The sequence below is a fragment of the Protopterus annectens genome, chromosome 1.part1 (assembly GCF_019279795.1).
Source record: "Protopterus annectens isolate FY-2018-M chromosome 1.part1, PAN1.0, whole genome shotgun sequence".
Lineage (NCBI taxonomy): Eukaryota > Metazoa > Chordata > Ceratodontiformes > Protopteridae > Protopterus > Protopterus annectens.
In genome coordinates, this window is record NC_056726.1 from 1515936230 (window position 1) to 1515950847 (window position 14618).

General features: G+C 39.6%; 1 protein-coding gene across 6 annotated transcripts in view; it reads left to right on the forward strand.

Moving 5' to 3' along the window:
• Positions 1–14618, forward strand: part of ADGRB2 (adhesion G protein-coupled receptor B2) — a 5411420-nt gene that overhangs the window by 5124961 nt on the left and 271841 nt on the right. The window lies entirely within an intron of this gene.

The window sequence follows — 14618 nt, forward strand, 5'->3', positions numbered from 1 at the left end:
GTTTAAGTCAGGATAATGGTTCGTGCTGGCTGACCAGGTTAATTCCTTTGTTCAAATACATATTGTTGTACTGCATACTTTTATCAGCTTGGGCACTGGCAATCCTTCATATTTAGCTTATACTGTTTTATCACCACATTTAAATACGCTTTGTTGTGAACTGATGTTATTATCGAACATATTCATTCACGCTACCAGGTTGGTCATCTAACCCTCTCCTTTGGTATCCTAGTTAGCCCTTTCATCTCTCTGTTGAGCAGTTTAAGCACCCCACATCATGCCATCAAGGTTCCTTCTTAGCCAGGGGGATGAGATGTTTTGAAGCCATCTAATTGCTAGAGTAGTTAGATATGAGTCAAGCAGCTGTTTGGCATTAGGGTTTTCTGGTAATATCACAATCATCTGTTCAGTCTGTGTTAAAACGTGATAACAAGGAAAACTTTATTTACAACATAAATGGTTGAATCATGAAAAATATGATCATTAAAAATGAGACAAAGTTTAATCTTTGATCAGTGTATATTTATCAAAGTTAGGAAAACACATTCTATTGTCCATCTATTTTTAACAGGTATGACACATTTCTCCACAGAGGTCATTATACCCCGTTGTACCTAACTGATCAAACTTTTATTCAACATATTGTTTTATGTTGTAGCATTGCCAACAAACAAATTGTCCAGGCACAGAAACATAGAGCAAATTAAACATTTAGAACAATGACATTTGAAGAAGCACTGATATTGAAATTCTTTTTCATTGTGAGTGAGAAGTGATATTTTATTTTAAATAAAGTTTATTGTACTCCTTGCAGTGTAGATTGTGTAGCTTCTACCCAGAGCTGAAGGTTCACTCCTTGCAGTGTAGATTGTGTACCTTCAGCTCTGGGCAGTTTTTAACCATTAGGCTCCCCACTTCCCTCACCTGGACTGTTTTGGATTTACATTCCTGATTTATGACCATTCAAACTGCTATAATAATCCACCAATGTCAGGACCCACCAATTTAAGCCAGTTGTCTATGCACACCTCAAATGTTAGACTGTGATAAAAAATGGTCAGAGAATTCCAACTTGCTTTAGACAAACACACGAGTCATACATAACTAGAGTAATGACAGTTTAAGCTGGCCATGACAGCAGGGTTAGCCATTCTCATCACAGACAGCTGACATGCCCATCCACTGTTGACTGTGTACACCTCAGTTGTCTGCTTTTTCAAAATGGAAATAATATTGATGGACATAATGATTTATTTCAAGTTAGTTGCATGCACACACACACACACACACACACACACACACACACACACACACACACACACACACACACACACACACACACACACACACACACACACACACGCATGCACGCACACACACACACAGACACACACACACACACAGCATCCCAGGTATTCCCAGTTATTTTTTTACAAATGCACACCAATAGTGCAAAACCAATGTGCTTAAATTGAACAAATGGCAAGATGGTAAGTCCATGTACAGCCCCCACGCCCCTTCCAGCAGTTATAGCCACTTTGCTGTATACGTCTCATCTGATTAAGATAAAAAAACTCTTAACTTTTTAGCTTAAAAGTCAGGGAAATAGCCAAAATAATGTGAGACAAAGGCCCTCAATTAAGGACAGATTAAATATTGCCCTTATATACTTAACTGCTAGAACAACAGTTATTCCATATCCAAATGATATGGAGTCAGAAGTATCAAATGTCTGACATTATTTAGAGACTGTAATCTTTAATAATTTACCCCAAAACCACAAATTATAAGAGTAGCAGTCCAAAAATAAGAAGCAAAATGTGGGACAATCTATGAAAGTTTCAACTTTGTTTTACATGAACACTATCTGGAAAATAAATATTGCAATTTATTTCATAAAAAATGCACACTAGTTCTAAAAAGCCAGACTTCAGACTGAACAAACAGAAGTGGGTATCTTTCTTTTGCCCCCAGCCAGATGCCCCTCATTTAGTACAAATGCACTAGTTCTTAAAGCTAAACTTTAACTGAAAAAATGACAGGAAGAAGGTGATTTCCATCTACAACCAAACCATGAAAGGTTTTACAGCCACCATCATCACCAGTGTTACAATGGGTGGACTACTTTATATTGACTAGGGCTTACTTATGTAATCTAAGGGCAGGGATAACCCTGCATTATCACACATGGCGCTTGCTGCATTAAAACAAATGACTTCGCTTTTTGTCATGGCAGGGGGTTGTAAATGAGTATAATATAATTTACAACAAGTACAGTAGTCCACACTTCTCAATTTCTTTCCTCAAATATGCTTGGTAAAGCAACATGAGTGCAATATCCCTAAAAAGAGAGTGAGAAAGATGGGAGGGTTGTGTAGTTTTATGCTGTTCTAGCAGTCTTGTTTTTATCTGAACCTGTACATGGATATTGCAGCCAAAGTAATGGTATTGGCAGGTAAGTTGATAACTATCACAATGACAATGCCACTGGTAAAACAGTTTAACCAGGAGGAGGAGCAGCTTGAGATGTCTGCAGGTGTACCTCTGCCTCACTTAGAAAATGAGGTTGCGATTACTTGAAACAGGCAATGAAGAAAAATCAACCCCTGAAGAGCTACAGTCTACTATTAGAACATCATAAAGGTACCAATGTTTGGCTGGTGACACACAGAGAGGAAAAGCATTTGCCCTTTAAAGAGATATGTTAGCATATTAGTGTATCAGTATGGATTAAGAGCAATTTACGGCAAAATTAAGGATAAGAACTGGGGCAATTTCTACAAAAACGTGCTAGCAGAATGAAACTAGTTAGAAGATTATGCATTGCTATTACAAACAGAATCAGTTGACAGTCTGTATATAATGTTTTTCACTCTTTTTTCCACACAATCTACATTGAAAAGCATGATGTACTTAAAAGGTTCACTTAGAAAGGCAAAGAAAGTTTTGAGAGATGAGTATTTGAGGAGTGAGGTTTCTGTTAAAACTATAGAAAACATATGTGATCCGAGTATTTATAGGAAGCAATGGCAATCTTACTATGACATCAGGTCATCTTAGGACATGACCATTGTTGCTCTTTTGATGAGTTGTGTCCTGTACGGGACAAAGTTGTAAACAACCTCTTGTGTACCTTCCTTGGCCTCTCAGCTTTACTGTAAGCGTTTCTCCTTTCAGTAATTTCACTTTTCACAATGTTTTATCCTGTCCCTCTGTTTGTTTTTCTTTTCATTATCCAAGATCATGTCATTTTCTTCCAGCAACAATTAACAAGCAAGATTTTTAGTATAACTTTCATATCAGTCCTAGTTTATGCTCCTTCATTCTTTCACTGAGACACCCATGTGTTATTTTTTCAATTATATTGTTCATTGCAATACCACAAAAGATTTAGCTATTTAAACTTCCTATAACCATGATACCCCTTTACAGATAATGACAGCGCAGTCTGTACCTCATTACAGGTAATGTCAGCGCAGTCTGTACCTCATTACAGGTAATGACAGCGCAGTCTGTACATCATTACAGGTAATGACAGCACAGTCTGTACCTCATTACAGGTAATGACAGCGCAGTCTGTACATCATTACAGGTAATGACAGCGCAGTCTGTACATCATTACAGGTAATGACAGCACAGTCTGTACCTCATTACAGGTAATGACAGCGCAGTCTGTACCTCATTACAGGTAATGACAGCGCAGTCTGTACATCATTACAGGTAATGACAGTGCAGTCTGTACATCAATACAGGTAATGACAGCGCAGTCTGTCCATCATTACAGGTAATGACAGCACAGTCTGTACATCATTACAGGTAATGACAGCGCAGTCTGTACATCATTACAGGTAATGACAGCGCAGTCTGTACATCATTACAGGGTATTACAGTGCAGTCTGTACATCATTTCAGGTAATGACAGCGCAGTCTGTACATCATTACAGGTAATGACAGTGCAGTCTGTACATCAATACAGGTAATGACAGCGCAGTCTGTACATCATTACATGTAATGACAGCGCAGTCTGTACATCATTACAGGTAATGACAGCGCAGTCTGTACATCATTACAGGTAATGACAGCGCAGTCTGTACATCATTACAGGGTATTACAGTGCAGTCTGTACATCATTTCAGGTAATGACAGCGCAGTCTGTACATCATTACAGGTAATGACAGTGCAGTCTGTACATCAATACAGGTAATGACAGCGCAGTCTGTACATCATTACATGTAATGTCAGTGCAGTCTGTACATCATTACAGGTAATGACAGTGCAGTCTGTACATCATTACAGGTAATGACAGCGCAGTCTGTACATCATTACATGTAATGACAGCACAGTCTGTACATCATTACATGTAATGTCAGTGCAGTCTGTACATCATTACAGGTAATGACAGTGCAGTCTGTACATCATTACAGGTAATGACAGCGCAGTCTGTACCTCATTACAGGTAATGACAGCGCAGTCTATACCTCATTACAGGTAATGACAGCGCAGCCTGTACATCATTACAGGTAATGACAGTGCAGTCTGTACATCATTACAGGTAATCAAGAAATAACGTGAAATAACCGACTATTAAATCCACAAACACGGAGTCGGGCTCTTCTTCACAAGAGGTAAAAATTTAATGGTAAACTTTAAGCGCGTTCAATTACAATACACTTTTCGTCAGTTTGAAATAACTGACTTCATCAGAACAGATGTCCTAGTTACTGGCAAGCCAAATTTAAAGCAGCCAGCCAGCCGGAAAAGCCTTGAGCTCAATTCCAGGTAATGACAGTGCAGTCTGTACATCATTACAGGTAATGACAGCGCAGTCTGTACATCATTACAGGTAATGACAGCGCAGTCTGTACATCATTACAGGTAATGTCAGCTCATTCTGTTCATCATTACCGGTAATGTCAGCTTAGTCTATTCATCATTACATGTAATGTCAGCACAGTCTGTACATCATTACAGGTAATGTCAACGCAGTCTGTTCATCATTAAAGATAATGTCAAGCATAGTCGGTACATCATTACATGTAATGTCAGCACAGTCTGTACATCATTACAGGTAATGTCAACGCAGTCTGTTCATCATTAAAGATAATGTCAAGCATAGTCGGTACATCATTACAGGTAATGTCAGCGCAGTCTTTACATTATTACAGGTAATGTCAGTGGAGTCCTTCCATCATTACAAATAATGTCAGGGCAGTTTGTACATCATTACAGGTAATGTCAACGCAGTCTGTATATCTTTACAGGTAATGTCAGTGCAGTTTTTACATCATTACAGATAATGTCAGTGCAGTCTGTACATCATTACAGGAAATGTTAGCACAGTCTGTACATCCTTACAGGTAATGTAAGCGCAGTCTGTACATCCTTACAGGTAATGTTAGTACAGTCTGTACATCATTACAGGTAATGTCAGCACAGTCTGTACGTCATTACAGGTAATGTCAGTGCAGTTTATACATCATTACAGGTAATGTCTGCACTGTCTGTACATCATTACCGGTAATGTCTGCGCTGGCTGTACATCATTACAGGTAATGACAGGGCAGTCTGTACGTCATTACAGGTAATGTCAGTGCAGTTTATACATCATTACAGGTAATGTCAGCACAGTCTGTATATCATTACAGTTAATGTCAGCGCAGTCAGTACATCATTACAGGTAATGTGAGCGCAGTCTGTACATCATTACAGATAATGTCAGTGCAGTCTGTACTTCATTACAGGTAATGACAGCACAGTCTAAACATCATTACAAATAATGTCAGTGCAGTCTGTACCTGATTACAGGTAAAGACAGGGCAGTCTGTACATTATTACAGGTAATGTCAGCACAGTCTGTACCTCATTACAGGTAACGTCAGCTCAGTCTGCACATCCTTACAGGTAATGTCAGCAGTGTTTTGTACATCAGTAAAGGTAATGTAAGTGCACTCTGTGCATCATTACAGGTAATGTCACTGCAGTCCTGTACTTCATTACAGGTAATATCAGCACAGTCTGTACATCCTTACAAGTAATGTCAGAGCAGCCTGTATATCATTACAGGTAATGACAGTGCAGTCAGTACATCATTACAGGTAATGTTAGCACAGTCTGTACCTCATTACAGGTAATGTCAGCTCAGTCTGTACATCATTACAGGTAATAGTGCAGTCTGTACATCATTACAGGTAATTTCAGTGCAGTCAGTACATCCTTATAGGTATTGTCAGGGCAGTCTGTACATCATTACAAGTAATGTCAGCTCATTCTGTTCATCATTACAGGTAATGTCAGCTCAGTCTCTACATCACTACAGGTAATGTCAGCGCAGTCTGTACCTCATTACAGGTAATGACAGCGCAATCTGTACATCATTACAGTTAATGATAGTGCAGTCTGTACATCATTACAGGTAATGACAGTGCAGTCTGTACATCATTACAGGTAATGTCAATGCAGTCTCTACATCATTACAGGTAATGTCAGCGTAGTCTGTACATCATTACAGGTAATGTCAGTGCAGTCTGTACATCATTACAGATAATATCAAGCGCAGTCGGTACATCATTACAGGTAATGACAATGCAGTCTGTACCTCATTACAGGTAATGTCAGTGCAGTCTGTACCTCATTACAGGTAATGACAGCACAGTCTGTACATCACTACAGGTAATGACAGTGCAGTCTGTACATCATTACAGGTAATGTCAGTGCAGTCAGTACATCATTACAGGTAATGTTAGCACAGTCTGTACCTCATTACAGGTAATGACAGCGCAGTCTGTACATCGTTACAGGTAATGTCAGCGCAGTCTGTACCTCATTACAGGTAATGACAGTGCAGTCTGTACATCACTACAGGTAATGAAAGTGCAGTCTGTACATCACTACAGGTAATGTCAGTGCAGTAAGTACATCATTACAGGTAATGTCACCACAGTCTGTACCTCATTACAGGTAATGTCAGCTCTCTCTGTACATCATTACAGATAATGTTAGCACAGTCTGTGCATCATTACAGGTAATATCACTGCAGTCCTCTACTTCATTACAGGTAATATCAGCACAGTCTGTACATCCTTACAAGTAATGTCAGAGCAGCCTGTACATTATTATAGGTAATGTCAGCAAAGTCGGTACATCATTACAAGTAATGTCAGTGCAGTGTGTACATCATTACAGTTAATGATAGCAGAGACTGTACCTCATGATAGGTAAGGTCATCTCAGTCTGTACATCATTACAGATAATGTTAGCAATCTGTATATCCTTACAGGTAATGTCAGCAGTGTTTGTACATCAGCAAAGGTAATGCCAGTGCACTCCTTTACTTCATTACAGGTAATATCAGCACAGTCTGTACATCCTTACAAGTAATGTCAGAGCAGCCTGTATATCATTATAGGTAATGTCAGCGAAGTCGGTTACATCATTACAAGTAATGTCAGCTCAGTTTGTACATCATTACAGATAATGTCAACGCAGTCTGTACTTTATTATAGGTAATATCAATGCAGTCTGTACATCCTTACAGGTAATGTCAGCGCAGTCTATACATCATTACAACTAATGTCAGAGCAGTCTGTACATACTAACAGGTAATATCAGAGCAGTCTGTACATCCTTACAGGTAATGTCAGCGCATTCTGTACATCATTACAGATAATGCAAGTGCAGTTTGTACATCCTTACAGGTAATGTCAGCGCACTCTGTGCATCATTACAGATAATGCAAGTGCAGTCTGTACATCATTACAGGTAATGACAGCGCAGTCTGTACATCATTATAGATAATATAAGTGCAGTCTGTACATCATTACAGGTAATGTCAGCGCCGTCTGGATATCATTACAGGTAATGTCAGTGCAATCTGTACATCATTACAGGTAAGGTAAGCACAGTTTGTACATCATTACAGATAATGGCAGTGCAGTCTGTACATCCATACAGGTAATATCAGTGCAGTCTGTACATCATTACAGGTAATGTCAGCGCAGTCTGTACATAATTACAGGTAATAGCACAGTGTGTACATAGGTTCATAGGTTGGTACAAGGCTATCGGCCCTAGGGCCTATACAAGCCTAGCCATAACAATTCCCTGGCTATTTCTTCCCACACTATTTACTTCCCTGGACCCCTGTCTAGCAGGACGACTGACGTGATCCCCGGGTGAATTTCCTTTCTCCCATCCAATCGTCAAGGGTCCTTTTGAAGAGGACCAAAGAGGCACACTGCTTGACATGTATGGGCAATCTATTCCAGAGACTTGGTAGTCTCTGGGTCAGGAACCTATCCCTCCAGCATGTTTTGTTTATTGTGATGACAAGGTTTAGATCCCTGGAGCGTGTGGCTCTGAGGGATTGGGTAATCTCAGCGCAGTCTTACAAGTAATTACAAGTAATGTCAGTGCTGTCTGTACTTCATTACAAGGAATAGCACAGTCTATACATCATTACAGGTAGTATCAGCTCAGTCTGTACATCCATATAGGTAATGTCAGTGCAGTCTGTACTTCATTACAAGAAATGTCAGTGCAGTCTGTACATCATTACAGGTAATGTCAACGCAGTCTGTTCATCATTAAAGATAATGTCAAGCATAGTCGGTACATCATTACAGGTAATGTCAGCGCAGTCTTTACATTATTACAGGTAATGTCAGTGGAGTCCTTCCATCATTACAAATAATGTCAGGGCAGTTTGTACATCATTACAGGTAATGTCAACGCAGTCTGTATATCTTTACAGGTAATGTCAGTGCAGTTTTTACATCATTACAGATAATGTCAGTGCAGTCTGTACATCATTACAGGAAATGTTAGCACAGTCTGTACATCCTTACAGGTAATGTAAGCGCAGTCTGTACATCCTTACAGGTAATGTTAGTACAGTCTGTACATCATTACAGGTAATGTCAGCACAGTCTGTACGTCATTACAGGTAATGTCAGTGCAGTTTATACATCATTACAGGTAATGTCTGCACTGTCTGTACATCATTACCGGTAATGTCTGCGCTGGCTGTACATCATTACAGGTAATGACAGGGCAGTCTGTACGTCATTACAGGTAATGTCAGTGCAGTTTATACATCATTACAGGTAATGTCAGCACAGTCTGTATATCATTACAGTTAATGTCAGCGCAGTCAGTACATCATTACAGGTAATGTGAGCGCAGTCTGTACATCATTACAGATAATGTCAGTGCAGTCTGTACTTCATTACAGGTAATGACAGCACAGTCTAAACATCATTACAAATAATGTCAGTGCAGTCTGTACCTGATTACAGGTAAAGACAGGGCAGTCTGTACATTATTACAGGTAATGTCAGCACAGTCTGTACCTCATTACAGGTAACGTCAGCTCAGTCTGCACATCCTTACAGGTAATGTCAGCAGTGTTTTGTACATCAGTAAAGGTAATGTAAGTGCACTCTGTGCATCATTACAGGTAATGTCACTGCAGTCCTGTACTTCATTACAGGTAATATCAGCACAGTCTGTACATCCTTACAAGTAATGTCAGAGCAGCCTGTACATCACTATAGGTAATGTCAGCGAAGCCTGTCTATCATTTGACAGCATAGTCTGTACATCATTACAGGTAATGTCAGTGCAGTCTGTATATCATTACAGGTAATGACAGTGCAGTCTGTACATCATTACCAGTAATGTCAGTGCAGTCTGTACCTCATTACAGGTAATGTCAGCTCAGTCTGTACATCATTACAGGTAATAGTGCAGTCTGTACATCATTACAGGTAATTTCAGTGCAGTCAGTACATCCTTATAGGTATTGTCAGGGCAGTCTGTACATCATTACAAGTAATGTCAGCTCATTCTGTTCATCATTACAGGTAATGTCAGCTCAGTCTCTACATCACTACAGGTAATGTCAGCGCAGTCTGTACCTCATTACAGGTAATGACAGCGCAATCTGTACATCATTACAGTTAATGATAGTGCAGTCTGTACATCATTACAGGTAATGACAGTGCAGTCTGTACATCATTACAGGTAATGTCAATGCAGTCTCTACATCATTACAGGTAATGTCAGCGTAGTCTGTACATCATTACAGTTAATGTCAGTGCAGTCTGTACATCATTACAGATAATATCAAGCGCAGTCGGTACATCATTACAGGTAATGACAATGCAGTCTGTACCTCATTACAGGTAATGTCAGTGCAGTCTGTACCTCATTACAGGTAATGACAGCACAGTCTGTACATCACTACAGGTAATGACAGTGCAGTCTGTACATCATTACAGGTAATGTCAGTGCAGTCAGTACATCATTACAGGTAATGTTAGCACAGTCTGTACCTCATTACAGGTAATGACAGCGCAGTCTGTACATCGTTACAGGTAATGTCAGCGCAGTCTGTACCTCATTACAGGTAATGACAGTGCAGTCTGTACATCACTACAGGTAATGAAAGTGCAGTCTGTACATCACTACAGGTAATGTCAGTGCAGTAAGTACATCATTACAGGTAATGTCACCACAGTCTGTACCTCATTACAGGTAATGTCAGCTCTCTCTGTACATCATTACAGATAATGTTAGCACAGTCTGTGCATCATTACAGGTAATATCACTGCAGTCCTCTACTTCATTACAGGTAATATCAGCACAGTCTGTACATCCTTACAAGTAATGTCAGAGCAGCCTGTACATTATTATAGGTAATGTCAGCAAAGTCGGTACATCATTACAAGTAATGTCAGTGCAGTGTGTACATCATTACAGTTAATGATAGCAGAGACTGTACCTCATGATAGGTAAGGTCATCTCAGTCTGTACATCATTACAGATAATGTTAGCGCAGTCTGTATATCCTTACAGGTAATGTCAGCAGTGTTTGTACATCAGCAAAGGTAATGCCAGTGCACTCCTTTACTTCATTACAGGTAATATCAGCACAGTCTGTACATCCTTACAAGTAATGTCAGAGCAGCCTGTATATCATTATAGGTAATGTCAGCGAAGTCGGTTACATCATTACAAGTAATGTCAGCTCAGTTTGTACATCATTACAGATAATGTCAACGCAGTCTGTACTTTATTATAGGTAATATCAATGCAGTCTGTACATCCTTACAGGTAATGTCAGCGCAGTCTATACATCATTACAACTAATGTCAGAGCAGTCTGTACATACTAACAGGTAATATCAGAGCAGTCTGTACATCCTTACAGGTAATGTCAGCGCATTCTGTACATCATTACAGATAATGCAAGTGCAGTTTGTACATCCTTACAGGTAATGTCAGCGCACTCTGTGCATCATTACAGATAATGCAAGTGCAGTCTGTACATCATTACAGGTAATGACAGCGCAGTCTGTACATCATTATAGATAATATAAGTGCAGTCTGTACATCATTACAGGTAATGTCAGCGCCGTCTGGATATCATTACAGGTAATGTCAGTGCAATCTGTACATCATTACAGGTAAGGTAAGCACAGTTTGTACATCATTACAGATAATGGCAGTGCAGTCTGTACATCCATACAGGTAATATCAGTGCAGTCTGTACATCATTACAGGTAATGTCAGCGCAGTCTGTACATAATTACAGGTAATAGCACAGTGTGTACATAGGTTCATAGGTTGGTACAAGGCTATCGGCCCTAGGGCCTATACAAGCCTAGCCATAACAATTCCCTGGCTATTTCTTCCCACACTATTTACTTCCCTGGACCCCTGTCTAGCAGGACGACTGACGTGATCCCCGGGGTGAATTTCCTTTCTCCCATCCAATCGTCAAGGGTCCTTTTGAAGAGGACCAAAGAGGCACACTGCTTGACATGTATGGGCAATCTATTCCAGAGACTTGGTAGTCTCTGGGTCAGGAACCTATCCCTCCAGCATGTTTTGTTTATTGTGATGACAAGGTTTAGATCCCTGGAGCGTGTGGCTCTGAGGGATTGGGTAATCTCAGCGCAGTCTTACAAGTAATTACAAGTAATGTCAGTGCTGTCTGTACTTCATTACAAGGAATAGCACAGTCTATACATCATTACAGGTAGTATCAGCTCAGTCTGTACATCCATATAGGTAATGTCAGTGCAGTCTGTACTTCATTACAAGAAATGTCAGTGCAGTCTGTACATCATTACAGGTAATGTCAAGTGCAGTCTGCACATCATTACATGTAATGTCAATGCAGTCTGTACATTATTACAGGTAATGTCAATGCAGTCCATTTATCATTACAGATAATGTCAGGGCAGTTTGTACATTATTACAGGTAATGTCAGACGTCTGTACATCATTACAGGTAGTATCAGCGTAGTCTGTACATCCATATAGGTAATGTCAGCGCAGTCTGTACTTCATTACAAGAAATGTCAGTGCAGTCTGTACATCATTAAAGGTAATGTCAGGGCAGTCTGTACATCATTACAGATAATGTCAAGTGCAGTCTGCACATCATTACATGTAATGGCAGCACAGTCTGTACATTATTACAGGTAATGTCAATGCAGTCCATTCATCGTTACAGATAATGTCAGGGCAGTTTGTATATCATTACAGGTAATGTCAGCGCAGTCTGTACATCTTTACAGGTAATGTCAGTGTAGTTTGTACATTACAGGTAATGTCTGCACTGTCTGTACATCATTACAGCTAATGTCAGTGCAGTCTGTAACTCATTACAGGTAATGTGAGAACAGTCTGTACACCATTACAGGTAATGTCAGTGCAGTCCATCCATCATTACAGATAATGTCAGTGCAGTCTGTACATCATTACAGGTAATGTAAGTGCAGTTTGTACATCTTTACAGGTAATATCAGCTCAGTCTGTACATCCTTACAGGTAATGTCAGGGCAGTCTGTACATCATTACAAGTAATGTCAGCTCATTCTGTTCATCATTACAGGTAATGTCAGCTCAGTCTATACATCATTACATGTAATGTCAGTGCAGTCTGTACATCATTACAGGTAATGACAGTGCAGTCTGTACATCATTACAGGTAATGTCAGTGCAGTCTGTACATCATTACAGGTAATAGCACAGTCTGTACATCCTCATAAGTAATGTCAGTGCAGTCTGTACTTCATTATATGAAATAGCGCATTCAGTATATCATTAGAGGTAATATCAGTGCATTCTGTACATCATTACAGGTAATGTCAGCACAGTCTGTACATTATTACAGGTAATGTCAGTGGAGTCCATCCATCATTACAAATAATGTCAGGGCAGTTTGTACATCATTACAGGTAATGTCAACGCAGTCTGTTTATCTTTACAGGTAATGTCAGTGCAGTTTTTACATCATTACAGATAATGTCAGTGCAGTCTGTACATCATTACAGCTAATGTGAGCACAGTCTGTACATCCTTACAGGTAATGTAAGTGCAGTCTGTACATCCTTACAGGTAATGTTAGTACAGTCTGTACATCATTACAGGTAATGTCAGCACAGTCTGTACGTCATTACAGGTAATGTCAATGCAGTTTATACATCATTACAGGTAATGTCTGCACTGTCTGTACATCATTACCGGTAATGTCTGCGCTGTCTGTACATCATTACAGGTAATGACAGGGCAGTCTGTACATCATTACAGGTAATGTCAGCGCAGTCTGTTCATCATTAAAGGTAATGTCAGCGCAGCCTGTACATACTTACAAGTAATGTTAGTACAGTCTGTGCATCAAAACAGGTAATGTCAGTGCAATTCATCCATCATTTCAATAATATCAGTGCAGTCTGCACATCATTACAGGTAATATCAACACAGTGTGTACATCATTATAGGTAATGTCAGTGCAGTCTATATATCATTACAGTTAATGTCAGTGCAGTCAGTACATCATTACAGGTAATGTCAGCACAGATTGTACCTCATTACAAGTAAAGTCAGCTGTGTTTGCACATCATTACCGATAATGTCAGTGGAGTCTTTACATCATTACAAGTAATGTCACCACAATGTCTCCATATTTATAGGTAATATCAGCGCAGTCTGTACATCACTACTGGTAATGTCAGCGCAGTCTGTACATACTTACAGGTAATGTTAGTACAGTCTGTGCATCAAAACAGGTAATGTCAGTGCAATTCATCCATCATTTCAATAATATCAGTGCAGTCTGCACATCATTACAGGTAATATCAGCACAGTGTGTACATCATTATAGGTAATGTCAGTGCAGTCTGTATATCATTACAGTTAATGTCAGCGCAGTCAGTACATCATTACAGGTAATGTCAGCACAGACTGTACCTCATTGCAAGTAAAGTCAGCTGTGTTTGTACATCATTACAGATAATGTCAGTGGAGTCTGTACGTCATTACAACTAATGTCACCACAATGTCTCCATATTTATAGGTAATATCAGCGCAGTCTGTCCATCACTACTAGCAATGTCAGTGCAGTTTGTATATCATTACAGATAATGACAACACAGTCTGTACTTCATTATAGGTAATATCAATGCAGTCTGTACATCCTTACAGGTAATGTCAGTGCAGTCTGTACATCATTACAGGTAATGACAGTGCAGTCTGTACATCATTATAGGTAATATCAGAGCAGTCTGTACACCTTTACAAGTAATGTAGTGCAGTTCATCCTTCATTACA